General features: G+C 40.8%; 1 protein-coding gene across 4 annotated transcripts in view; it reads right to left on the reverse strand.

The window, feature by feature from the left end:
• Positions 1-25,913, reverse strand: part of CMSS1 (cms1 ribosomal small subunit homolog) — a 250,130-nt gene that overhangs the window by 58,458 nt on the left and 165,759 nt on the right. The window contains exon 1 of one of the 4 annotated variants that reach the window (XM_026076759.1): positions 22,441-22,462. The exons of the other annotated variants lie outside the window; for them this stretch is intronic. The gene's annotated coding sequence lies outside the window, so the exon portion shown is untranslated. Of the gene's footprint in view, positions 1-22,440; positions 22,463-25,913 lie in introns of those variants that run through there. 4 annotated transcript variants of the gene reach the window in all.

A 25,913-nucleotide genomic window follows, 5' to 3' on the forward strand; every position in this document is an offset into this window, starting at 1 on the left:
TGTAAGTCTAAATAGAATTGGAATAAATCCAGCCTGAAGTGGGGTTCTGAAAATTCAGTATACTAAAAAGTTTTTTTAATCTTATGTTCCAATATCCTAAGAGCCATACATAAAACACAACAAATACATTAGCAATAAAGCTTTAGGGATTGTGATCTCACATCAGAATGAATAAAGAACAATTTCAACTGCAGTCAATGAAATTATATCCACCAACATGAGATCGCAGTACGGCACTCACGAAATACCTTAAATCTTAAAATCCCCAGATGCAACAGCTGTGGCCAATGTCTATATTAGCCACATGTGCATTATCCTGAAAGGAGGTTTCAATTATTTTTATAGTGAGATAATGTCCCCCTGATTATCTTAAAGTCTTAGTAGCACATAACAAATAAATTTCATTCCTGAGAAGACAAGAGCAAACATCTGCAACTCTGAATCTACACAAAAATTAGCCATTTTTCCATCTTCTTTATGAGAACAGTGATATCTCCCTGACTTTTCCACAATACCACAAAGCTACTGACATACAAGAATTTGAAGGGAGAGCAGAGGCAAGTCTCCTCTGAGGCCAAGTGCAAATTGGAAGTTTTACACTTTGCCAGTTGAAAGAAAAATGGGAAACAAAACACTTCATTTTGTAATAAAGTATTGGCTAACGTACTTAGCAGAAGGAAAGCCACTCTTCACCAGCCAAATCTGACGTTCATTCTGTGAACTAAAAATATATTTGCAGAAGTTTGTTAATACGGTTGACCTCAAAATTTGGAACTTTCTTCCTTCCAGATGCAAAATAGCTCAAAATTATGTGTTTTCAGGGAAGGATCCACAGGCCCCTCTGCCTTCTATCCCCACAGAATTTAATCACCCAAGCATTACTGAATATAGCCAATCCTACAAACTAAGGAAACACTGTTATCCCCACTTTTGGATATAAAATCGAGCAGTCTTCTGTGATTTCCAGGTTATACTTTAGAGCATCGCTATGCAAGGTTTAGCACACTGCATGATGCCAAAATTGGTCTTACCCAGTACTGCTCTCCTGTGTTTGATCCTAAACTAATTAGAAGAAAGAAAACAGCACAGTTATCAGGGCTGCAAGCAAATGCAGATTTTTCTTTTGTCCTCCCCACTTTTCTTAAGATGAAGTAAAAGAAGATGACGACAAATTACACATATTTAGTAACAAGGAGAAGCACAGAAAAGGTAGCAGGAAGGTGGCTATAAGAAAAAGCTACTTAAAGCTTGTTTCGTCAAGAGGAAAAACAGGGAGCCGACATATGTTAACCAGCTACATTGCTACAAGTCAAGCCAACTGCTTACCTCAGCTAGCTAATCCAAACCATGATTTGATTTGTTTGTGCTAGAAATTGAAGAAGAGTTATTTCATACTTTTTTTTTTAATTTAAAAAAATGGTTATTGTCCAGTAACTAAGGATTCCTTGGAACATGTCATCTCAATGTTTATTACGCCATGGCAGTACATAGGAACAGTCATTCAAGCCATATTCCTTTTAGGCCTAACAATATCAGGTACAGTATTTTAATGACTGTCCTGTTCTTCACTGTGGACATGTGATTAAAAAAAAAAAAAAAAAAAAAAGAACAGGGGATAACACTGCTTACTCTAAATTTTAGAATCCCCTAATTTTCCTAGCACGACCCCAGGGCAAACAGACAGGAGGGTTAGTTATGTTTGTGCATATGGACAATAATCTCCAGTTACTGGAGAATAATGTTAGCTTCTTCTCTAAATGGCTGCTCACCTGCATGGTGACACTATGGGGGACCTCATTAGTACGTCCTTCCCTTACCCCACTTCTCTGAAATAGGATCTCCAACTCTCCAACAGCACGTTGACTGGAGAGCCACCCTGCAGCAACAACTGAATCCTGCCTGATGCCCTTTTCACCAGTGCTTAGCAGAGATGGGGAAGTCGTTAGCTGCTCTGCAGACCTTGCGACTGGGAATATTCATTTTAAGATGCTACTGGAGGTCATGTGTACTCTCAGGGAATGAACAAGTCCCAGTCACCACCAGCAGCTCTGCCCTAGCACACTAGTCAAAACGTACAAATGACAGTCCACCAGCATGACCACCTTTGAGCTTGGCTGGTGGTACACGAGGGCCTTTTGAACATGGAAATGCAGAGCAATGTATTCTTCTACAGTTTGAACCCCTGGCGGGGGAAAGAGAAAGCACACGTGCCACCAGCAGTGTGGACATGCCTCAGGCAAGGATGCCAGAGCCAGAGGAGAGAGGAGGGGAGCAAACCAGCGCAGCTTCGCTTCCCGGCCCAACGTGGAACTCGATAGTCATTTAAAGCAAGGAGGTTAGCTGGTCCAGGAGAAATGCTGTATCTTAGAAAAGGGCTGTGTAGCAGCACAGGGCAGTAAGAGAGCAGGTCAATAACTACAGTCTGAACCTCTTCAAATTTCCTTTTTAGCAGGAATGATAGGCCCCCAAACACCTAATCCTCTTAAAAAAGGGAGCAGGCAGGCTTGCACTCATTCTCTTGTGAGAATTTTCAATACCCAGTAATGGCAACCATGAGAATTATCCCATTTCTCTGAGAGAAAACCTGTCACCAAATCCATCAGAAACTGAACTATAACCATAGCTACAGATGCACAGAGCTTAGTATATATGCATTTCTACACCTACAGTTAGCATAGAAACATACAACATAACACAGATACAGAAAAACATCCTTTTAGAAGAGACTGTAGGGCTGAAATTGCGTCAAGATGCAGCTTTTCCTCATTAACAGGGACACCTGTACAGGAAGGCAAGCCTCCAAGGACTGGCAGAGCTCTCTTGAAAGACAAGAAATAGTCACAGTGAAAACAAGCCCTACCTGACTGGTCCACACTGAAGATAAGATAGATCTTAACAAGGTTAAGGCAAGAAAGGTCAGAAAACCAGGGAGATGCAAATGTGTGGGATGATCTATAGGGAACACTACACCCGTTCCAAAAAGCCTACCCTAGTCTAGTGAGTCACTAGGGTGAAAACCCCCCAGCATTGCCCTCTTCCTTCTGAGGAGGGAGCCACTGCAAGGCTCTAGCTGGCCTCACTGAGAATCCCCTCATTAGTCATCATGGTTCATGATGAACCAGAGGTACTTTCTGTGAATGGCCAAACCACAGCGATGAAACAGATTTCTTTACGATGGAAAGATGTGAAGCAATCTGCTGCCACAACAAAGATACAATCAGCTTGTGTCACTATCCTGAATTTCCATTTGTGAATGAAGATGCTCAGTTGACGACAGCCTGACCACCAGTGTGTCAAACAAAATAAAGGCCTGCTGAGAAGGAAGCTTTGAACCTTCTCTTGGCAAGGTACTCTGGCCCTGGGCTCAAAACTCCGCCTCCCCACACCTAAGTGGACTGTGCTTTTCACCTGGACAAACAAGGAGGTGGATACGCACCTCCTCCATGAGCAACAGAGCTCTCATGGCTTGTGTGTGGCTACAATTCAGCTGGGAAAACACGAGGTGGGAAATTAGGCTGTCCCAGAGTGACAGAAATTAAAAACTACAAAGAAAAAGATGCTAAAAAACTTAAAATTCACAAAAGAAGTGAATTAAACTAGAAAGACTCCAATAACCTCAAGCAAAGAGCAACAAATCCCCAAAGCATTCTGCCTTGCCAAGACAGAGGAGAGGAGCTGAGCTGGTGAGGGCACGTGCCCCAGGGCAGGCTGCCTCTGTGCAGAACACAAAGGAAGAGGAAGGAGGCACGTGGGATCTCCCTTTGTTGTCACTGGCGGCTCCCAGGCTTCTCCAACTCAAGCAGCAGCATGCACACACACCAAGGGAGACCGTGCACACAGACAACCACACTGGAGAGCATACTTTTCCCCTAGCTGATGTAGTTTAGAGCCGCAGCCATTTGATTTTTACCAGATTTAAAAGACTAACTAGACTATTAGGACAAATTCCTATGACACGGTGATCTTATATTGGCAAGGATCAAGTGTACCAGCAGGATTCTCCACACACAGGGATATTAAGGGATGAAACTTCCGTAGCTTTCTTTTCCTGGGGTCACCCTTGACATTAACCCAACATATACTGTGTTTAAAATTACAATAGTCCCACATACATATATATAATATTCTGGCAGATTTTCTATTTTATGGTTCATTTTTCCCCCCTGACAATTTACAGTTTGGGAGATTTCTATAACTTCAGTTTAGCTAGCGAGCACTGCTTGCAAGTTCTGAGCTATGTTTTGCATTCCAGGAAAAGAATCTCCTGGAAAGCAGGCACACATTTTTAATTTAAAAGGAAATTCAAGACGTCCTCGCCTTGATTCTCTAAATAATTCTCTGGTTGTCTTGATATATGGGTGTATACATAAAATCATTAGGAAGCAATAGCTCTATCCTAGACCAGAAACTACACTTGGGGGGAGAGGGGGCACAGGGGAGAGGGGAGTGGGGAGAGTTACAAATCATGCAGTCATTAGGAATATGAGACAGCTGAAAGACTAAATGAAAACAGGTGGACTAAATTTTTCTCTAGCCACCGACAAAGAAAACATGCACAGTTACATAGAAGTGAAGCACCAAGACAGCCGTTACCTCTTAGAGCAACAGCACTGAGAGACTCAGTTGCATTATGTTATGTGTAATTCAGAGGAGTAAGGCAGTCCCTTGATCTGAAGAATTTAATCCAAAACAAGATTAACAAATAAATGTAACAAACAGTTGAAAGGACAGTCTAAAAAACAACCAGAAAAAGGATGTTTGTTTCATACAAGACAAAGATGTATAGTCAGACGGTTTAATTGCTTAATTACGAGGCAAAGCCTTGTTTGCACATTTGTTTCATTCAAAGCACAAATGAGGAAAAGCATATTCAGGCACAATCTGGGCTATAACCAACTTTTATTTGTAACAAAGCTGTTTCATTCTACTTTCGACTTGCCTTTGAACTCTAATTACTTATATGGCTTTGCAATAAAAAAGATGGCAGAGTTTGCAGACTGACTTGAGTCTATTTCCACTAAACATGTAAACAGGAGCTCTGTAGAGCTGGCTCCGAGCAAAACCTTCTGTTCACTCCTCAGTGACAGCTGTAGAAACCCACCACTGCTGTTAGCCCTGAACAAACCAGACTCGGGGAGTCTACTGGCTAATGGCTTTTTTCTGTCTTGCATTCAAGGCTGACAAGGGACACAGCTCATCACGCAAAAGCCAATTTGCAGGTCTGAATTGTTTGACTGTATCTGAAGTGTGTGTTATGTTACGCTGACATAACTGCAGGAAAAGTAAACAAAAAAGCAATGTATTATGTTTCTAAGCAAGGAGCAGCCACAAAAAAAAAAAAAAGAACGAGCCTACTGGCACCATCCTGCATCGCCATGCCAGGAGCTTTAGGTCATGAATGCAAGCAAGTGGGAACAGAGTTGGGTAAGTAAACATCTTGTTTATAGGCTCCAAGTATGCGGTATTTCACAAACTTTGTCCTACTGTGACATTTTAACTGGTTTATCCAGTTAAATGACTGAGCTCTCCAGGATGACCCAGCAAGGCTGGAAGGGAGCTAAGTTGACACCCCCTTCCCAAGAAGGCTAAAGGGAGAGGAGGAACACCCGGGGGGAAGCAGCTCCCTGGACTTAGGCCCGTAATTGCACCACTCTGCATCTTTGTGTAATCTATTCTGATATCGATCGGGTTCTTACTTTTTCCTGAACCTCTCGCCCCAAAACTGCCCACTTTTCATACCCTTTAGCTGAGTGAGCGTTCACACATACCCCTCACACCTCAATCCTATCACCTCTGCTAGCCTTCCAGGGGTCTTTACTGCGCCTTGGACCTATGCAGGAATTTTTCTGTTACTTCAAAGAAAGTCTAAATGAAGTCTTCAAATAAGGCCAAGACATATGCTTACAGCTAATTACAATAAATCTGAAAATGGAACCAATACAGCAGTTAGATCATCAATTACATTTTCTTGCAGTGATTAATAGTTTGTTTTGTTTTGTTTTCTAAAATCAAATAAATAACAAGACTTACCGTCAACTGAACCATGGAAAAACATTTAATGTGCATTTTCAAAGTATAGCATTTCTGATACTCTGCCAGTAATGTAGTGGATAAAACAAGGCAGACCTTACTAATTATTCTCATGCGTAACCACAGTGACATTATAATACAGGTTATTTAAAGCCTTGTGAGATTCACTTACAATTCTAGGTAAAGCACTTTTTTTAAAGCATTTCACTGGCCACTGTCTGAAGCTGTGTTCCAAAAACTGAAGTGCAAATTTCACAGCCTCTACCACTGGCAATTCATGTCCTATAAAATAATTAGAAACTTTCACCTTATAGAGAATAGCTGGCATCCCATGCCCTTGCAGACTGTTTTTATATTTTGCTCCCTAAACTATAAAAATGTCACAAGAGCTGCTAGCGGGTTGGAAGGAGGTTAACAAAACTAGTGTTGGAGGTTTTTTTATTTCCTTTTTCCCAAACTCCTTGGGGAGTCTAGCGATAAAAACTTAGCAAAGTGTACAAGTATGTTGCAGAAGATGATTGTTAGATCTGTTGGCTTCATATTAAAAAGACTATAAAACAAATTCCTATTATGGATATTTCTTGATGCTCGGTGGTATGTCATGCATTCCCACTATGGATAGTCATTTTCATTCTCTTGCTATAAGATCTCTGATTAAAGAACATTATTGCAATACTTCCATGAAATTACTGTAATTTTGGAATTTTTCTTTTGGAAAAAATGTAACAGAGTAATTAATGTGTCTATCAATTCTGCTGCTCTTAATTAATGCCAAAACACTTGGAAGGGCTGAATTGTTAACCTCTTGCTTGCTCTGGCTATCACACTTACAGACTGTCTGACCAGATTCTAAAATTCCTGCAGTATCAGATCCCAGAATCTGCCTTTTATGCTGTCCACAAAGATCTGCTCAAATGGCCACCACAGATGCACAAGAACATCTGAGATATAGATTTATCTTGCTAAAAGCATCTTAAATAATATTTCTCTGCTGCTCCACACAAACGGAAAGCAGACAAACCTGAAACATATTTTGTAATTACTCAAGTGATTCCTGGGTGAAGCTCAGTAAGCTGGTTTTGATCTACAAAGTTCTTCATATTTCATGTCCTAACTACATAAGAAATGCCTCGTCTTTCCTTTTCTAATATGATAGCCTAAGACTTGGAATCAGCAGAGACAGTCTACCCAAAGCCTTCCTTATTGAATATGAAGGTTAAATCTCTTTGGAGTACTATTATTTATAATAACCTACCACTGTGGACTGCCAATGGCCAGCAAACTATTTTCAGACTACACTGGTGTGTCTGAGAGAAGAAACCAGCCCAACAGACATAAACACCATAAGCAAAATCTTAGTCACACAGAACTAAACATCAAACTTCCTATTGGTTTGGTAGAGACCAGAGTTTAGTTTCTAGTCACAGAAATTTAGCCATTAAAGAACAAAAAAGGAATCTGATATTCAACTTAATATATACAGTAAAGTATTTATTTTTTTACATTTTTACAAGTGTTTAATGTTGAAAATGCCCTTCCAAAATTAAAATTTCATATCCTTTAGGATTTCTTATGAAGTGGTCCACCTTCCCACTCTCAAGGGACTCTACAAATAACATGTTTTAACATCATAAAACAATACAACACATAACAGACTTCCATGTACTCTCTGCAAGAACGATAAAGTCACAAATTCTATTGACAGCTTAGCAGTTTCTCATCTGAACAGATAAGTCAGTCTTTCTCAGAAAAAAACCTAAAGCAGCACTTCAGACCTACACATACAATTTGAATATTATTTCTTAACTCTTCAGAAAAAGTACCAATACTGAACAACCTTTATTTAAAAACAAGACAAAAAAACCCCAAAGACCCAAGAACTACATTTTCTTTCACATGCATTTACATGCAAAAAAGAGGGAAAAAGTATTCTCAAAAAAAAAAGCTACAGCTGAAGTAAAGAAAATAAGTGCTTACACATCTGCTGGAGTTACGAGTATCTCAGTCACTGAACTATACAGTCTCCAGCTTATCTGACATGTCTCCACGAATATGTCTCTGCTGCCAGTAAGAACTGTTAGAGATGTTTTAAAAGTCTCTGAGGACAGTTTAAATGATTCAAAAACATAAAACTGTGAACCAAAAAAAAAGCCTGAAATACAGTCCTGGATACACATAGAAGATCTGGGTTTAATCACGAAAGACTGATTTTTAAGCACATACAGTAATTTATTGACTATGAAAACGTTAATAAATTTCATAGCTGACATTATCCAAGGACCTCTTCACTACTGAAGAGATATTATACCAAATGTTCTACTTTAGAAACCAACTCACTGGGCTTTCCACTGAGGACAAAGCAGTAGAAAACACCCATTTTCAAGACTAATGGGGAACGTACTCCACATGTGCATGTGTAGGACAGGGTTTTAGGTAACAGCTGAAGCTGGTGCCCCAAATAACACAGCAGAAGGACTGCACACAGGGGTATATTGTAACATATCTGCATTCAGCAAGGCTAGGGGTAATAAAACAGAATTACTCACTGCTTGGAGGGCTTCCTGTTTTCCTTTCCAAGCCTATAGAGGTTTCCCTCAGCACAGCTGAGTCCCTCCTCCTGCCTCTCACTGTTCAGGTAAAGGGAAACAAAAGTAGCCATAACCACACACAAATCATGACCTCCCCGCTAACAGAAAGTAGATAACCAGCAAGAATCTTGTCCCGGCCGTAAGGAAGAAGAGAGAAGGAGCAGGCTAGTCAAAGGAGACGATGAAAAAGCTGCCTACAGAGAAGGAGCAGATAATGTCAGAGAGAGGAAAGACTGCCTCTGCCAGTAGCTTCTTCCTGCTCACTGTCCAAGCCTCACTCCATGAGTTTCATTCCACTGATTTTCCAGGTCAAACGCTAAATAGAACGGGATTGAATGAAGACATGTATTGCAAGCTTTTTTTTTTTTTTTTTAATGACCAGAAAAACTGTGGATCCTGAAAGATAGGAAAGGAACCTGATGGGGGGAACCAGGAAGAGGCTTCTGAACATAGTACGTTTTTAAAGTTTCCAGACTGAAATCACCGTACAGCAGCTCAGAGTTAAGAGTATGCCCAGCCACCTATTCAGTCTACTGTGCCCTATCATGGGGGTGTGCCCAGCTGATAAGTCTTCTTTTCCTTGCCAAGTTAGCAGCCTCAGCCCCTCTGGAAAGAGTTAATGGAGACCAGGAAAGCAGCTGGTAACTGAACCCCCCAAAAGAATTGATTTGCCTTCTATATGACCAAGCTGGACTGTGCGAAACCCAAGCATGTTTTTTTTTCTTTGAAGCCTAGACCAAAATATAATTGGAAATAAAAAATCACTGCTGAACTTACTAGCAACCTCAGTAAAACTGTGTGTGACATGCTTTCCTATAGCTGCTGTACACAGGTTTTATATTGGGCCAACCTTCATCCTGAAGTCTTACTGATCTAAATTGTGTAAGCAATGCTCATCTTTCTAGGCTGCTTACTACAGGCATGGCTCAGAGTAGGCTGTAGGATATTCAAGGTATGCTTGTATGCCTTCTGCTAACCCAACCGGCTTTGTGATTTTTTGATTTGACAAAGGTTAAGAGGGAGGGTGAAGGGTGCACCAAGTGGAAGGGAATAAGCCAGACACTCGCAAATTACCAGCTGAAAAAGTGGTTCACAGGAGAGGCCATAGGTCTTTCAGCATCTAGTGAAAATGCAAAGTGAGATACATGTTTACTGTGTTGCTGTGACTATCTGTGAAACATGCTTAGTCCATACAGTAGGTGAGGGCTTCTACAAACTCAAAGAAGCATAAGATGTCCCCGACATCCAAACCTGACCCTTAGCAATTAATACCTCTCATGTTACACCAATCAGACAAGCTCTTTTCACCAAAATACTGCAGGGGTGGTGGGAATAAAGAGCAAGAGGTCAACAAATTGGGCAAATCCAAAACCAAAAAGAAAATGTAGCAATATCAAGTAAAATGCTGCCAGGTCTGCAAAGTTTTTTTCAGATTACAACCGTACTTCAAGTGTTTTTTTAATTTTTCAAGGGCTAAACACTCTTCTTTAAAGAAAATCTTACCTCACTGCTTTCCATGTAGCACTCTAAAAATCCAAATAAGTGATTAGTTCTCCTGACTGACTAAATTACTAAATGCATTTGAACCATAAATATTGTTTCCAGCCACCAACTGGTGGCCAGCTCACTGAACAAGTAACTTTCTTTGTATGCAAAGACTCAAAGCTCCAATAAGAAGCCAAATGATTTCCTGCATGTGGCTGTACTTGCCTCAAAGGGCCTCATGTACACCCCCAAAATATAAACAATAAATAATCCTGTAATTCTAGTTCCAGAATGTATGAATGTGATTCTATTGCAAGTTTTGAATTGCTTTATTTGCTTTTTAAAAAGGCCAACATTTAATTTGATGTTCCTTTCTACGATTTTCCCAGCAGAAAATAAATTGATTACTGGCCCTGAAAACGGAATTCTTTTACTTCAGAGTTAAGCTGCCTCTCTTTTGGGGGGAGAGAAATAACATCAAATATGCATTTAAAAAAACCAAAAACCCACAAAGTGGGTTTATTATTTCCCAGTTTTAACACTGAAGCCAGAGAGTTCAGCCTGAATAAGAAGAAATCAAAGAGTTCAGGTCTTGGTCCAATCACATGTACCATGTAGTTTAATTTTGATATTAGCCTGTGTTCATGAAAGCCCAGAGTTGTCTTCTTTTTAAGTCAACACTTAATTATGCAGGCAAATTGGAGAAGATAATCAGACAAAGCTAACAACACAAATCAAACAAAGCATATGTAAAATTAGGCTAAAGGACACACAAGGCATATTAGCCTTTGAAAAAAAATTGTGACTAGACTTCTGTAAGAAGCAGAGGCAGGGTTAAGGAGCAGCAGGTACTGCTTAATGTAATTATAGCAGCTCATGCTCTGCCACCATACTTGTTGCAATACTTTGATGCAGTGAATGGTGTTGGGAGAAAACATGGTCCTGTTACTCCAAAACCCAGACAGACATCAAGGTTAAATGAGAGTTGGCTGTAACATAGCAAGGAATTAACCCCTTACAGAAGCTATTTTACAGCTCCTTCCTGAGAGATCTCTCAATTGGAAAGAAAACTGTGTTCCAAATTCAGGCTCCATGGCTAGAATGACAACACATGCTACAAAGGCTACAACAAGATGGAGGCCTTCATGTAGCCACTGAGTCAAATGATGGGATCTCACATGTTGCTTCAGTTACCGTATTTAATAATTTTAATATGCCTGTAAAGACAGGCGTCAAATTGACATTCTTCCAGAAATCACAGCTCAAAGATTTCAGGCAATCCATCATCAAAACCCTTCAAAAGTAGCAGCCAAATTTAACATCAGCACCTGATGGGATATTATTGAACAGGCACACCTACAACTCAAGTGTTCTCACACAGGAGCTTACACAAAGCTCTCAAAAAATACATATTGTCATAAAACATACTTAACCACCCCATCTGACCTCAGCAAGCACACATGGGTGAATTCATCAAGCATGGCATTAGCATCACTGCTGCAGTGTCAGTATTTTATAAAGAACACATCTCTCTCCTAAGCAAGGATGAAAGCCCTCCCTCCTCCGTAGCATTCTGCAGGATGTTTTCTTCTGCCAAAGACATAAAACTTAAGTCTTGCCACTTATGCTCATTAAAGATATGAACTTGTCCATCCTCCCTCACTCCTGGCCTGGCCAAATTCCAACCTTAATTATTTCATTCCACCTTTCTAGTCCTCCCCTGTGGTGACAACTGAGTAAGTGGCTACATTTTCTTCACACAACTCTTTCTTCTGTCTTCTTTTTAATTGAACTGTCAACAAATTTTTCAAATGGAAGAAGAGTCAAGATAGAGACTTGGCAATTTGGAAGTCTCTCCTTTTAGTAAGGTAAGGTAAGGTAAGGGGAAGAAGGAAGGAGAGGGGCAAAGAAGCTGCTTTTTCTTTTAACTTTTTAAAATGAGTGGTATATGGCTTATCCAATCTAGCAAGATTTTAAAATCCAAAGGAAAGTAACCACGATGAACAGATGCATTTACAACAGTAGTGGTGAATGAAAACTAGCCATCAGGCAAATTCTAACAAGCCAAACTGGCTAAGCATCAAGGAAAGAGGTGGTTGCATGCAGCTGCAAAATAAGCAGCTGAATTTTTTTTAACAGTCTTCGGAAATCATGGACAGATTTTACTTGCATTTTCTGCAATGTGTTCTTACAACCACGTTCATCAAGAGATGGATGTTATATTCTAATGTTACTAATACTGTTACCAATGTATTATAGAAACTGCTTACAGCTTTGTATGGCACAGCCAAAATGCAAAGGCACAAAAGGACTGAAAAGGATGCCGGGGCTTAAAGGAAACGGGATGTTGTTGCTTCATTGTCAATGCTCAAGAAAGTCAGTTTGATCACATCACTTCTTTCACTGCATTAGCATCAGTATTACTAGCTCAAGCTCCAACCATCAGCAGGCACTGTACGAACCCTAAAAATATATATGATTACCAATCTCAAAGATCTTTCCACTTGTATGTTTATGATTTACACGATTTCAGGTGGATCTTCCCTATGTGACAGTGACCGGGCAATCAAAATGCCCTCCTAGCTTTCTTTTCCTTTTCAATTTATTTATTTTTATAATGTGCAAACATCTGCTTTCCCCAACAAGCATTTGGTATAATTTAGAGGAAGAATGAAAGGCATTTATACTAGAAACACAAACAGAGGCATTGAGATCAGATCAAACAACCCTCATAGAAAACATGAAAATGAATTCCAGCTAAATGTGAGGGTGAATTTTTCAAATTCCCATACTCTTCTTTTTAGAAGGGGATGAATTGAGCATTGGTCTGTGGTCACCAACTTTTAGATTATTAACAGTTAAAGAATTCCAAAATTCTAATTTAACGTTCACCACCCTGACTGTGCGTATCTTTATCATGGCCTTACCAATATGGTCAATGGGCTGCATTTGATAAGCCAGATCCTTCCAGCTGCTCAGGCACATTACCTTCGGAGAAGATGAGGAATAGCTGTTGTGCAGCAACATTATATATCTCTGGTCTGTGTTACACAGATTTCACATGACTTGGGCAAGGCAAACTAGGCTTGCTAACTTCACTCCTGTGAAAAGTTATTTTTACTTTCGAACATCGTATACAACAGCCCGATGCAGTTATGGGGAATTCTAAATTTTTCCAACCAATTTCTTCCAGGTGTGGGGAAAAATACTTCTGTTTATGTAATCTTTCTTTTGCCAAACCTGAATTTGGGAGCTCAGCTGAGCTGACATTAGTATTTCTTTAAAGGGCCCACACATATTCCAGTACGATGTTTTTCTGACTTCCACTATTTACTATAGATTCTGCGAAAAGTTACACGACAGTCCTAAACGCCATCAGAACTATTGCATTAGGATCAAGCAAGGTATTCTGTTTAAGGTACAGTTCAAAAGACCAGATGTGGCAATACAGGCATGCTAAGAGTCCTGCATAAGCAAACAAGCCGCAGCAGCATTATAGCATACCTCTTGAAAAAGTGAATTAAGTTGAAAAGTTCTCAGTTCTCTGCCTCACTTAATATAGCTATATATCACTTAAAAAGCACAACGAAAGACTGACAAGCCAGCAAAAAAAACCAGAGGCAAATAAGAAGGATTCTTCTTTTAACAAAAACAATATACTTGTTATTTTAAAGCCCATTTCATAATTTTTCAGGAAATGACAATGATGCTGACAAATTTCTAAGCATTAAATAAATACAGAAAACCAACTCAAGGAAAGGCTGTTATGAAAGCCTTTTACAGCAACAATAAACTGAAAATCCTGAAAGACTTAAGAGGGTCCAGGAGCACGTGTTCTTAACAAATACAAGAACTGGCGTATAAACTGCATGAAAATTAAGACCAAAATCACGGCAATGGTGTTTAGATCACATCTGCAAGGAGAAGCGGCCCATTCAAGGAAAGGATGTCAACCCACCTGCCTCAGCTGCAACTCAACAATTAAGGTCAATTCTTACTCTCACTCAAGCCAAGTATCTGTTAACTCGAATGATGTTGGATCATCCTAACAGTCAGAAAACTAGGACCTCAAGTGTAAAAACTCAATAGGGGTAAACATGTTTAGGGGAAAACAGTCTCTTCTGTTAATCTTACAACACCATAAAAAAACAACCCATAAGAACATGCCAACGTGAACAGGTGCAATAGAAAACACTGTCTCCCTCTTCTTTAAATAGCCTCACTCGGCAGAGCGTAAAGGGGCTATTGCAGAATGCTCAGTCTGTGAGATTACTACTGAGGGATGACTTCAGGTTAGCAAGATTAAAGAAACAGCTGAGAGCAGTACTTCCATTTTTAACTATTTTTCATTCACAGACCCCTCAACACCTTCCAGGGGAGGAGCATGCTCCTGAGCAAATTTAAACACACTAAACAGAAAGGTAGGGTTTTTTTGAGCCTGCCCCTGCCCTTTTTTTAAAGTTAAATTTTATCAACGCTGTGGAAAAGACAACAGATTGCTGTCACTCCCAATGCAACCTCTGGGTCTTGCAGTGCTCTAACAGAAAGGGACCGTTGAGTTTGTTACTCTCAAACAAGAGCATTCTGCTGCAGCACATAACACTTCTGCATTTTTCTTATATCTGCTGCTAATGAACTTGATGAACGTTTCTACAATTCTCTGCTGTCTCAGCAACAGCCAACCCTTTTTTAGCAACTGTGGGCTTCTTCCCTTTTCACCATTTTCTCCAAAGCTGATCCATATTTCTAATGTTCCCAGTGACTTTAATGACAACGAAACCCAACCAGCTCTTAGGGATGCTACCTTAAAAACAGAAAAGCAAAACAAACAAAAAAAACAACCAAAAAAAAAGGTTCGAAGGCTAAAGAGGCTTGCTTTACTTGTTCTGGCAACATAAAAATCCCACTTTAAACAAAATGTTATAAAATTGCTGCTTCCTTCAAGACTGTATTACCACCTGAACCCTGCACTCAGCGCTGAACAAAATGCCAGCCTTCAGGAGTTTCTCTGAGAAACCCATTGTGATGTACAGTTTCTTCTGTGGTGATCAGACTAACATCAGACAGTAGAAGTGCATGCTTCGCACTGAAGCTAGTTGTAGGGGTCAGTGAAGCAACCAGAAGCCTCAGCAGGGCAAGGGGAAGGGGCTCAGAACTGGCATTAGGGTGTCCTGGTCCACTCTACTCTTGACTCATTTTTAGAAACTTCAACACGTTTCAAATTGTGCAATTTCCTTGGAAAGCCCTTCAGGCTTCCCCAAAGTTATTTTTGTCATAGTGAAAAGTAAAAGCTGAAGTACTGAGATACTTGTATTTCAATCGGCATGATGAAAATCTCATTATAGAAAAAAAGAAGAGATGGTTGGTTTGGCTATGGTTGCTGCTGCTGTTGTTTTGCTCTGCTTTGTTTTAATGGTACATTTTTTAACATGACAGAGCTCAGTAACAAGCTATTAGCTATAACTTGTATAGTTAATCTATGTTAGATACTCCATCATCTTTAAACCAACATTTGGCACCTCCTCAGTAGATAAATTGTAGCTCAGCCAAGTTTATTGAGTTGTATAAAAAACCCCACTAGATTAGGCTCTATGATTTATGCTTATATAAGATTGCAATCATTACATAATGCCCCTAACCATATGTACCTATTATTATATAAAATATCCTAAATATGAAGGCTCTGGGAGCCACTGGTTCCAATGGATGCAAATGTGGGCACTTAAAACAGATTGATGTATGACAAACATATAATCAAGTGCAGAAGCATTGACAGGGGTGACTTCAGCGAGGCATGGAAAAATACTGCAAGCACTATCATGCTACAAATGCAGTGCTGAAAATAAACTCTCATAAGAGCGCAAACACATCTACAGAACATATCTGTCTTACCAGTGCCATGGCAACCGAAGAGAAAACACACACGCTGACCTGAAATAGTAGCAACATAGTCCAATTAAGAACATTGCTTATAAAGGGAATAAGCAAGAGCCGGCTGACCACGTATCCATAAAAGATGGGAATGTTTTCTGTTTCCAGAGAGTGTTTTAATGCCTTTACTATTTTTACAAAAAGTGGTGGGTTTGTCCCTAGTTTTACAGGCCCTGAGAGCATGAAGTTAACAAGCCCAACAGAGGCACACTTCAGGAACTTCTCCTAAGCCAGTCTGTCACGTTTGCCCCCCCCCCCCCCAGGAGCCCTCTGATAACGCCTGACACACGATCCCCTAAGGAGACCCTCACGCCCCAGGCTGATCTAACACTCGCGCAAGCATCCCCCCCTCTCCTTCAGGGCAGAGACAATGACCTGCTTTCACATATCAGCCAGCAAATTCAAAACAAAACAGCTAAACATGCCTGTTCGGGGATTAGGGAGCCTTTCCCTGCTGCCGTCCTGCTGAGCGGCCACTGCACTACCACAGTTCACCGCTCCAGCTCCACTAAGTGCCGCGGTTCCATACAAGTGGTACGAAAAGCTACGTGCCAGTGAGTGCAGCAATAAGAGCGCTTTTGTAAGGTGCAGTCTGGCCTGGCTCACAAAGAAACAAGTATTGTATATCCTTCTTTATACTTGTATATAACAAGCTGTTATACAGCTGCCTGTACAGCAGCTACTGTCGCCCCAGTGACTGCTGGCCAGTTTCAACAGAAAGAGAGAAGTCTCGAAGACACGAAGTTCCTAAAAACCTGGTGAGAAATCAGGATGGACAAAAAAAGGAGATGAGAATCAGGGCATCTACGGAAGGAAAAAAAGGGCTAAACTCTGTCATTATACAGTTTATTTGGTGATACAGCACAGACATTGTTTCTAACTAGACACAGCACATGCTGTCTCTTGCCTGGTTGAGGTTTCAACTGGGAGCATGGTGTGAAGCTGAGGTTATTGCAGAAGGACACAGATCCGTAGGAAACTGGTCTTTATTAGCTCTTCAGTTGACAAGCAACTTGGGTTTCTCTGATTACCCACAGTATATTTTGCTATTAGCAAATAATAACGTATGTACGTTCAGAAGGTTTCCATGTCTTAGCAAAAACCCAAACCAAAAAAATCTGCCTAGAATTAAGTATTATTTATTATCTCCTACAATAAATCTAACTGTAACCAAAGTAATCTTACTAGCATACTGCATCAGACATTTAAATATGGTAAAAAATAACTGGATTTTTTTCCCCTTCTCAAAATAACTCTTACAACTGTAAATTTTTAAAAGTTTACACACACATACGCCTTTCATGTCTTGACCATAGACTCAGAAAGACAGCAGCCTAATTTGCAAATGGTTCAGAAGTTTGTGAAAATGTAGAAACTACTCTGCCGCTTAGTGACCTGCTACAACTGCCCAAAGCAATTGCTGTGCACATATCCATTCCCACTAATGCAAGCCTGTAAGCCACCCCAGTCAGGGGACAGGGAAAAAAGCAAAACAGTTTTTTGCATTTAATAACCAGTAATAGCTGAGGCTGCTATTCTTTGCCCTGATCACTAACTTTTAAAATGCTGTCATTTAGATGTCAGGAATATCTTATATGTCATGACAACCTGATCTGCAGTTCTCCAGTCTGAAAGTCCTAACGACTGCTGCTGTTTGAAGCATCCAGAACATTACTTGCATATGCTTTATAAAAAAGGCACTTGCTAGTAGAAGCAAAGCTTTTAAAGTTTGGGGGAAATAGCCTCAGGAACTTCCCCTTTTGAGAGCTTAAAGTTTTATGAGTGAACCTAAAGGACTGCCAGACTTCTAAAGTGACAACACACTAGGAAAAAATTTCCTATGTGTTTTGCAAATTTGAAGTCAGCCACATTTCACAGCTGACATCAGAGTTTTTAATATCAGCTCTAATGAAATATAATTCTCCAATGACATAGCTGTGAAGTACAGCATTTTCATTTCACTAGCTGGCAGAGAGGTTTTGGCCTTATTATTATTATTAACTACGTAGAGCCAAAAGTCTTCTAGGTCCTGCACAGACATGTCTGAAGACAAGGCCTCTTCCTTGTATCTGCTGTAAACAGAGACACCATAGGGTATTCAGCCCAACAGAACAGATCAGATTCATTTTCACACGACTGCTACAGCCAAGTCGTATGCTATGACACAAGGATACGAATACAGTGTAAGGAATATTTTGCCTCCTTCTTCTCTATGGCTTCAATTTCACTAATCTCTTTGGGTGGGATAGAATAATTTTTAGCTTTTGGTTTGGAGGAGTTTCATTGTTTTCGTTAAATAGCTACAGTAAGCATGTAAATTCCAGCCATCATCAAAACCCTGAGGGGAGGAAGGGGCAAGCTGGGAATTAAAAATGGCAATGTTGTTTTTAAATTTGTTTCTTGTTTAGGTCACATTTCTTCTGTTGGCTGAGGGAATGAGAGGTTTATTTGAAAGTGCAGGTACAGGCGTTCTCCATGACAGTTTAACTGCAGAGCAATAAAAATCAGAAAGCCCCCATCTGAAAATGACTGATCTAGCTACATAACTGAGAGGAGCTCCTCCTCCCCCAAGCCCCAACAATGCGTGAGGCAGGGATGACAGAAAAGCCAAAGTTCCCCCTTCCCTGAGGTCTACACCCACTGAACGGAGATGAAATCAGAACATGGGAGACAGCAATAGGGAAGGGAGTCTTGCCTGCCCAGCAGCCCCAGAACTGTTGGTAAGACAACCTGCCCATGGCTTTTTCTTTCCAATATGTTGCAGGAATGAGTGACAACATCACTCATGTTGTCGCTCATCATGCCACTTCATGTATGCATCCTGCTCAATGCACCTCTTTCTTCAGGGCAGCAGTGGTATCACCCTGGGAAAGAAGCATGTCTCAGTGTGGCCATTCTCAAGACACTTCAAGGCTTCAGAGACTGAGCACTCTGCTCTGGGACTGAGCAATGACCCTGGTGCCATGCACTGCTCGGAGATCCTGACATCAAGGAGACTCCCATGCACACAGAACCAGCTCCTGCTTGCAGGGGAGTCGGAAAGGGGTATCTCACGGCAAAAAACAAAGCGCCAGATTAAGCCTGATCTGACAAAATGTACATATGAAGAAGAAAAGGATAATCAATCTTGACAACCACAAAGTGGAGAGTGCTGTTGCTAACCAAATGCAACATCTCCAAATGGTGATGATGAGTGGCAAGCAGCAGGGTATATCATCTCGGCCTTAGGGCTGATTAACACACACTTCCATGGGTAGGAGAAGGAATGAGATCCAGCATGTGGCATATGCACTTCCGAGAGGTGGAGAGAGAAGCCTCCAAACAGCATGAGGGACAGATGTCTGGTGAGAGGTAACATCACGCCTCCCTTGTGGGTTGCTGGCCACCTGTGCAACTGTTTCATTAACCTCTTGTTTGATTCAGGAATGTAAAGGCAGCTACATCAGTAGCAACTTCTCCTCTGGGCTGGACTCTGATCTCATGCCATACCTCAGGAACCATGCCTTCTTTTCATATCTGTCTGAAATCTTCAAGGGTTTTTGAATGGGAGTCTGCAGTACATGAAAAGCAGCCTAAACACATTTTGAATTCTGCATATCAGCTCCATTTGAGGCTACAGCAAATGTTGAAAAGAAATGGTGTTAACTGTTTCGATTGTGTTGGGGGGGAGAGTTTGCATAACATGGTGCAGTGTGCAGTTGTCCCTTTCAGTGCTGCAGTTCATTTCCAAAAGATAAGTATGGAGGATGAAGTAAGCGTTATCCTTCAGTTTCTCTAGCTTGCTGACAAATACTAGACTCAGGCTCCAACTGAGGTAGAGGGTAAATGGGCACTGGCAGTCTTCTCCAGCTCCATGCAATTTACCCAGGCATAAGTGAGCACCAACAGAGATCTCCCAGTCCCTTAAGGGGTCTTTGAAACTTGCAGGGGGAGACAGCACTGCAGGGGAAAATTCACCATTCGTGGCTGCTCTACAGAGCTTGTGGTCAGGACACAGTAACATGGTTGCTGGAGGCTTTGCTTCAGTAAGGAGAGAAACAACCCCATGTAAGGATGCTGGGGTTTAGCTCATCATGAATGCTGGCATTCATAATGGAGAGCGGAGTGTCACTGGATGCCTGCTGCAGACACTGCTGGTTTGCTTTTTCATAATTTCATGTAATGATACTTTTTACTGAGAATTTATATAGTGGTTCCTTAATTTAAATAATTGCATTTTGTGGTAGTGGGAAACAGTCTGCATTGACCATACCCAGTGAGCTATTGTTTCACCAATAAATTTTCCATAATCTTTTACCACTATTTGTTTTAAGGCACTGCCATTTTATGAGAGCTCTCTTGCCTTTGTTAGAGGACAATGTAAGCCTGAAACCAACAAAATACTCATCTCCAAAGACCCCATCCCTTTCATCAGCTGCTGAAGCAGTCAATGGTTTAGGAATGGGAAAAAGCATGGGGACAGTAAAGAGGATCACAGACGCGGCCTATTCAGCAAAGCTGTTTTTATTTGTTTAACCAGTTGCTAAAACTATCACAAGTCCCTGCCTGTGAACACAGAAAACCACTATTTCTCATATAGCTCTAGAGTCTTAATATGAAAAGCTATACTAAAATGGTCTTAAAACTTTTACATCTTCCACCCACACAAATGGAGCAGTCCCCTCCTACCCCTCCACAGCTCCCAGCCTCAAATATCCTGGCATAAAATGATCAGACAAAATAGGTGACTTATGTTTTTATTGGTTCCTCCAGACTATGATGACATTTCCTAAAACACTGAGCCAGGAAACTATTAATGTCTCTGAAAAAGTGGAAAGGGTCAGGCTATTTCAAAGGGTATGTGTTAACTAAGAAGCTTTTGTTGTAGATGTATAGGCCACTTAAGATGCAATTAATAACACTAATACTTAGCATTCACATAATATTTCTAGCTTTAAAGTATATTATGAATATATTTCTAACACCTCTGTGCGGTAAGGAAATATTACCTCTTTTTACCTTTTTGGAGAATTAAAACTGGAAGGTTAAACAGCTTGCCCAAGGTTTTATAAAGAAGTATATCCATTCCAAGATTAGAACTCCCTTCAGATTTGTACAAGCTCCTGATCTCAGACTGTTTTTGGAGGGAGAAATGGAAATGGTTGCAACCTATCAGCATTAAAAAAAGAAGACCAGGAAGATCTTCTAGATTTATCTCAGCTGTGTTGGTCTGCATTTGGCAGCACAAGTCAGCTCAGGTCTTTCCAAGTGGGGTCAGAGATTCCTGAAGAAAGCTCTGTGTGCTTTATACACAAGCACTAAACCAAACCATTGGTCCTCTAGCAAGAACACAGTGCATGAAATGCAGGACAGAAAGAAGGAACATACAGAGGCTCCAAAACCCAGCACACTTTCCAGTTTTCAAGCACATAGAATATACTTGTTTTGGCTCCATTGTCAGTAGGTTTAGGAAGTATCTAGGGGGGCACAAAGGATTGCACAGAAATCTCAGAAGTAAGGGTGCTTAAAAGGCATCAAAACTTTGTCAGTGGCCAGTTTCACCTGCAAACCCAATTCTGATTCTGATTATACTAGAGTATGCACGAAGGACAGCTCCCCAACACAGCAGTGCAAAGCAGATTTAAAATGAGCCTGCCTACAGCATACAAAGTATGGTACATTTTACAGAGAAAAGCATGCAATGGCATCCTAAAAGAAGTAGAGGTCAAGACTTTCTCCGCAGGACCTACATTCTGCTCTTACTGACTCAAGAATCTCACTAGTTTGTCATGTCTCAAATAATCATGATCTTGCCGCCCCACGCACGCTACACTGCAGGTAAAATCCCACTATTGCACAGTGCCATCTCCTGGGCAAGCAAGATTGAAAAAAACCTCATGACTCCCTTTCTTCCCATAGCGTCCAATGTTTTAACATCTCCCTTCAGGGCTGGCAGGCCCAGCGTTACCTCTGTTCTCTGAATACAAGCATTGAATTCACGGAAAGAAGAGCAGATTGTTTACAGCTTCCATTGCAAATCGTGAGACTCAGCAGTCTGCTCCTGAGAGAAGCAATATATGCATAGGCAAGTACCATGCAAACCCGCAGGATTAAGTTCACTCTGTGCTGCTGGCTAATCACAAATTAGCAATTAGGGCTTTCTTTCAACATCCAAACAGGAAAGGGGAGTGGAGGAAGCGAAAGCTTAATAATTTCTTGTATGTTAACAAGTTACACGAGACACTCCATTAAAAATTTTTATGTGAACTTAAGCTTAGCACATTGTCCGCCCCAGTGGCAAGCATTTATCTTTAAACTCAAGCCATGCATCTTGGAAAAAAAATACCGATGCAAACATTTCATTCAGCACAGCTTAACATACAGGATTAGAGAACATCAGGCTATGAAATAAAATTGAGGATCCTACCTCACTGTAATCACAAACGTTGAGATTATGGTCCTCAAACCAAACCAGAGGTGGGAAGTCTGCCAGTCTCTCTACAAATATTCAGTGAAGGAACAGGGTGGAAAGGTAACGTTTTAGTTATCACAAATTGCTAAAGCCATAAAGGCCATTGACCAAAGAGCAAGAAAAACAGACATAATGTGTTACATCTATTTCTTTCCACTACCTTTCAGTGCTACCAGTGGCTCTGTATATTCCACAATATCTGCCTGGCCACAGTAGAGAGCTGGAGAAGAAATCCCTGTGGGACACAATGAGACCCCTAAGAGGCCTGTAGGAGCAAGGGCTCTCAGGGATCTGTGTTGAACACAGCAAGGAGCATTCCTCCCTCTCTGTCTTCAGAACCATCAGATCACAGCTGCTGGCAAAAGTGGGAAGCCTGGCCCCATTACCGGCCCCTAACTTCAGGCCATCTTCACTACAGGAGGAACAAAAAAAGCTTTGTACAACTATTGAGTAATTCTGGAGAGTTCAAGACAGATCAAAGACCAGTCTCTCACTTGCCTGGAGATATTATGACAGATTAGGGACACAAAATAAGATGACTGTCGTGAGTGGACACAGGTTGATATTTTGGGATGCCAAAATTGCCTTGGGAATATACAGTAGAACTCCTTATTTTTTAGGGACCCTTTGTGGATGTGTCAAGCAAAAACATCTCATGAGGAAGTTCTAAGACTTAACAGTAGAGAGAGGGATGATTTAAGTGGGCTGCATGGAGAACAGAACAAAGACAAGAGAATTCAGAAAAAAAAATAATCTGTCAGCATACCTGCTGCGCAATCTCATTATCTCCCATGGGTGCAAACAAGAACAGACATATAACATAGATAGTTACCATGGCTCACAATAAACTGGCTGGAGTAAATGAGGAACCAAAACTGTGTGGGAGCATGTTCTCCATTGTGGAATCTAAGGGTAAGTTTTCACTTAGATTCAGCAGTGGAGACAAGTACAATCCCGGTTCTGTACAGCATAAACCAGCCACGTGCCATAAACTATCTCAACATACCTGTTACACTATGCATGAGGTTGGAAATATGGACTTTACTGTGGACTCATATTGTTGCTCTGAGCAATGAAAAAAAGAGGGGAGAAAGCCTGTTTCGTATGTGAGCTTCCAGTCTAGATCCTCTAGGGTCAGATAGTTTTCACAGTAGGCATTCGCTGTTTCCACGGCGACTGGAGGCAGATCAGATATTTAATCAGCCTGGATTCTGGACCACCCATTAGCAAAAACATTCCATAACAAGAGTTTTGAAAGCTGAAAAACACTAACTGTACAAGATTGTTTAGGTTTTTTTTTTTTTTTTTTTCAGACTTAAAGGTAAGGTAGGAATTACTCCTCAACCAGAAACACTGATATTCTTTCCAAAGGACTCCGATTGTTACCTTGTACTCCAAGACTTGCTACGTCTACTGGGTCCAAACATTTACTTTTCTGTCATCACTGACTACCTTATTCACTTCTCACTTAGGATGCTTGCATTCAAGACAGCAATGCCACTTCCTACTACATGAGAAAGACCATGACGACTCTATGGGACTGCAACCTGCTCAGTTCCCAAAATGACATCTTCCAGAACATTCAGCTTTCCAGACTGTGATACCCCAGCAGGTTAGTTGACCTTCATTTAATTTGTCTAGTTTCAAATGCTTTTCCTTAAGCCAGAGACTTGTAATTCTTCTTCCTTCTCCTCCCAAAGAGCAGGGGAGAGCTTCTAGCCATAAACGTTGTCATGAGCAAGGTTACTCCAGTAAGGAGTGCTAAAAGAGTTCCTACTTGCTTAGCAGCTATGACTATACCAAGGATCAACTGCCAAAAATGGAGGTGTAATGTGCTTGACAATTCTTAGTGAGAGACAAATTATGATCCATGTCCTCCTTGCCCTACATTCACACAACATCCCAACACACATGTACCATTCATTTAAGCGTCTAAAGGAATACATACTTGTGACCAGTTTCTATGGACCAGACACCAGGTAGCTGTTAAATAATATTAAGAATGATTTCACCATGAGATGCTTGTACTGGATCTCACCCAAGAACTTTTTATATATTACATATATTACTGTTTTGCTGCAATTGCTGTCTCAAAGCAAAGCAAGAACTTTGACAGATATATGTATGACATCATTCAGACAAGGAGATTGTATGTTTGGAGAGGTGTGGTAATACTTGACAAAACAGATTATCTTTTTCCTTCTCTCTTCCAAAACAAAGATTTTCTTGGACGATTATAAACTCAGGGGTTCCCAGAGTTTTGTTCAAGGAGGGCAACTTACTGGGTGGAACATCAGGCTAGGGGCTGCATAACAAAAATCAATCTGCACTACAGTGTAGGACAACCACAACTGGAAAGTTCCTCTGAGGGTCATATTTAGAAGCTTTCCAGTTTGACCTTTGGGAACCCCCAACTTAGATGCTGAATTTTTGTGAGAAATATAATTGATCCTTGTGAGTCAAAGACATATTTCTGAAGGTTTTCTTTTTTATGTGATGACTGCTGGGCTCCATGTCACGCAAGGAGGAGGCTGACTAGGCAAGAGCAGGCATGCTGACCTTTCAATTTATAATGTACTTGTAAACACGTATAAACTCAAAACAGGCAGTAGTCTGTATTGAGAAGGTTTTCTGCTCTAGAAGCAGCTCACATTATATTGGGGGGGAGGTGAAGCAGTTCTTACTGTCTAAATCTTCAGTAGATCTTTTAAGTTTATTTTCATAGTATGAAGTTTTGGGGAGGTAATGATGTAATGATAACTTTCAGCGTTCTCTAGAATAGTGCTCTCATTGTGGTCTTGTTGAGATACTTGCATGACATCGTTTCTCTATGCCACACGCATGCATATAGAGAAATGATTTCTGCCTTGTGTTGCCTTTACACTGGAACCTGGTGGTGGAGGAGTGACAATTGCTAAGACAAAGGATATCAGCCTCCCATTCACATCTCTTCAAGTGGAGGTCACAGTTGTAAACCATCCCTTATAAACTCTCAGAATATTGGAGCATACAACTAAGCCAGTCAGACAACAGCTCAATCACAGTAGAGTAAGTTAAAGAAGATGGTGAGGCACTATTGGTATTATGAACTCCCCCTCGCAACCTCACTTACACATTCTGTAAAGGCCACTCACTCACAGTTGCACTTATATTCACAAAGTAAGAGATTTTAGCCTCTTGCTCTCTGGTTTGCAGGGTTGGACAGAAGGCTTGCTCAGCTGGTATGTCTATGCCTGCTCTTACTGCCCTAAGTAAGGGCTGCAGCTTACTTAGCTTTAGATAAATTAATGGAGAACATCTAGTTTAGTCCTTAAGTACAACTAACTCTCAACAGAGAATTCCCATTCTACCTACAGAAACCATCTGAGGAATAAATTAAGTCTTTTTCAGCAAACCTTTTTTGACTTTTAGTTCAGATGTTTTGTGGG

This window comes from Apteryx rowi, unplaced genomic scaffold (genome assembly GCF_003343035.1).
Source record: "Apteryx rowi isolate R43461 unplaced genomic scaffold, aptRow1 scaffold_439, whole genome shotgun sequence".
NCBI classification, from domain to species: Eukaryota; Metazoa; Chordata; class Aves; order Apterygiformes; family Apterygidae; genus Apteryx; species Apteryx rowi.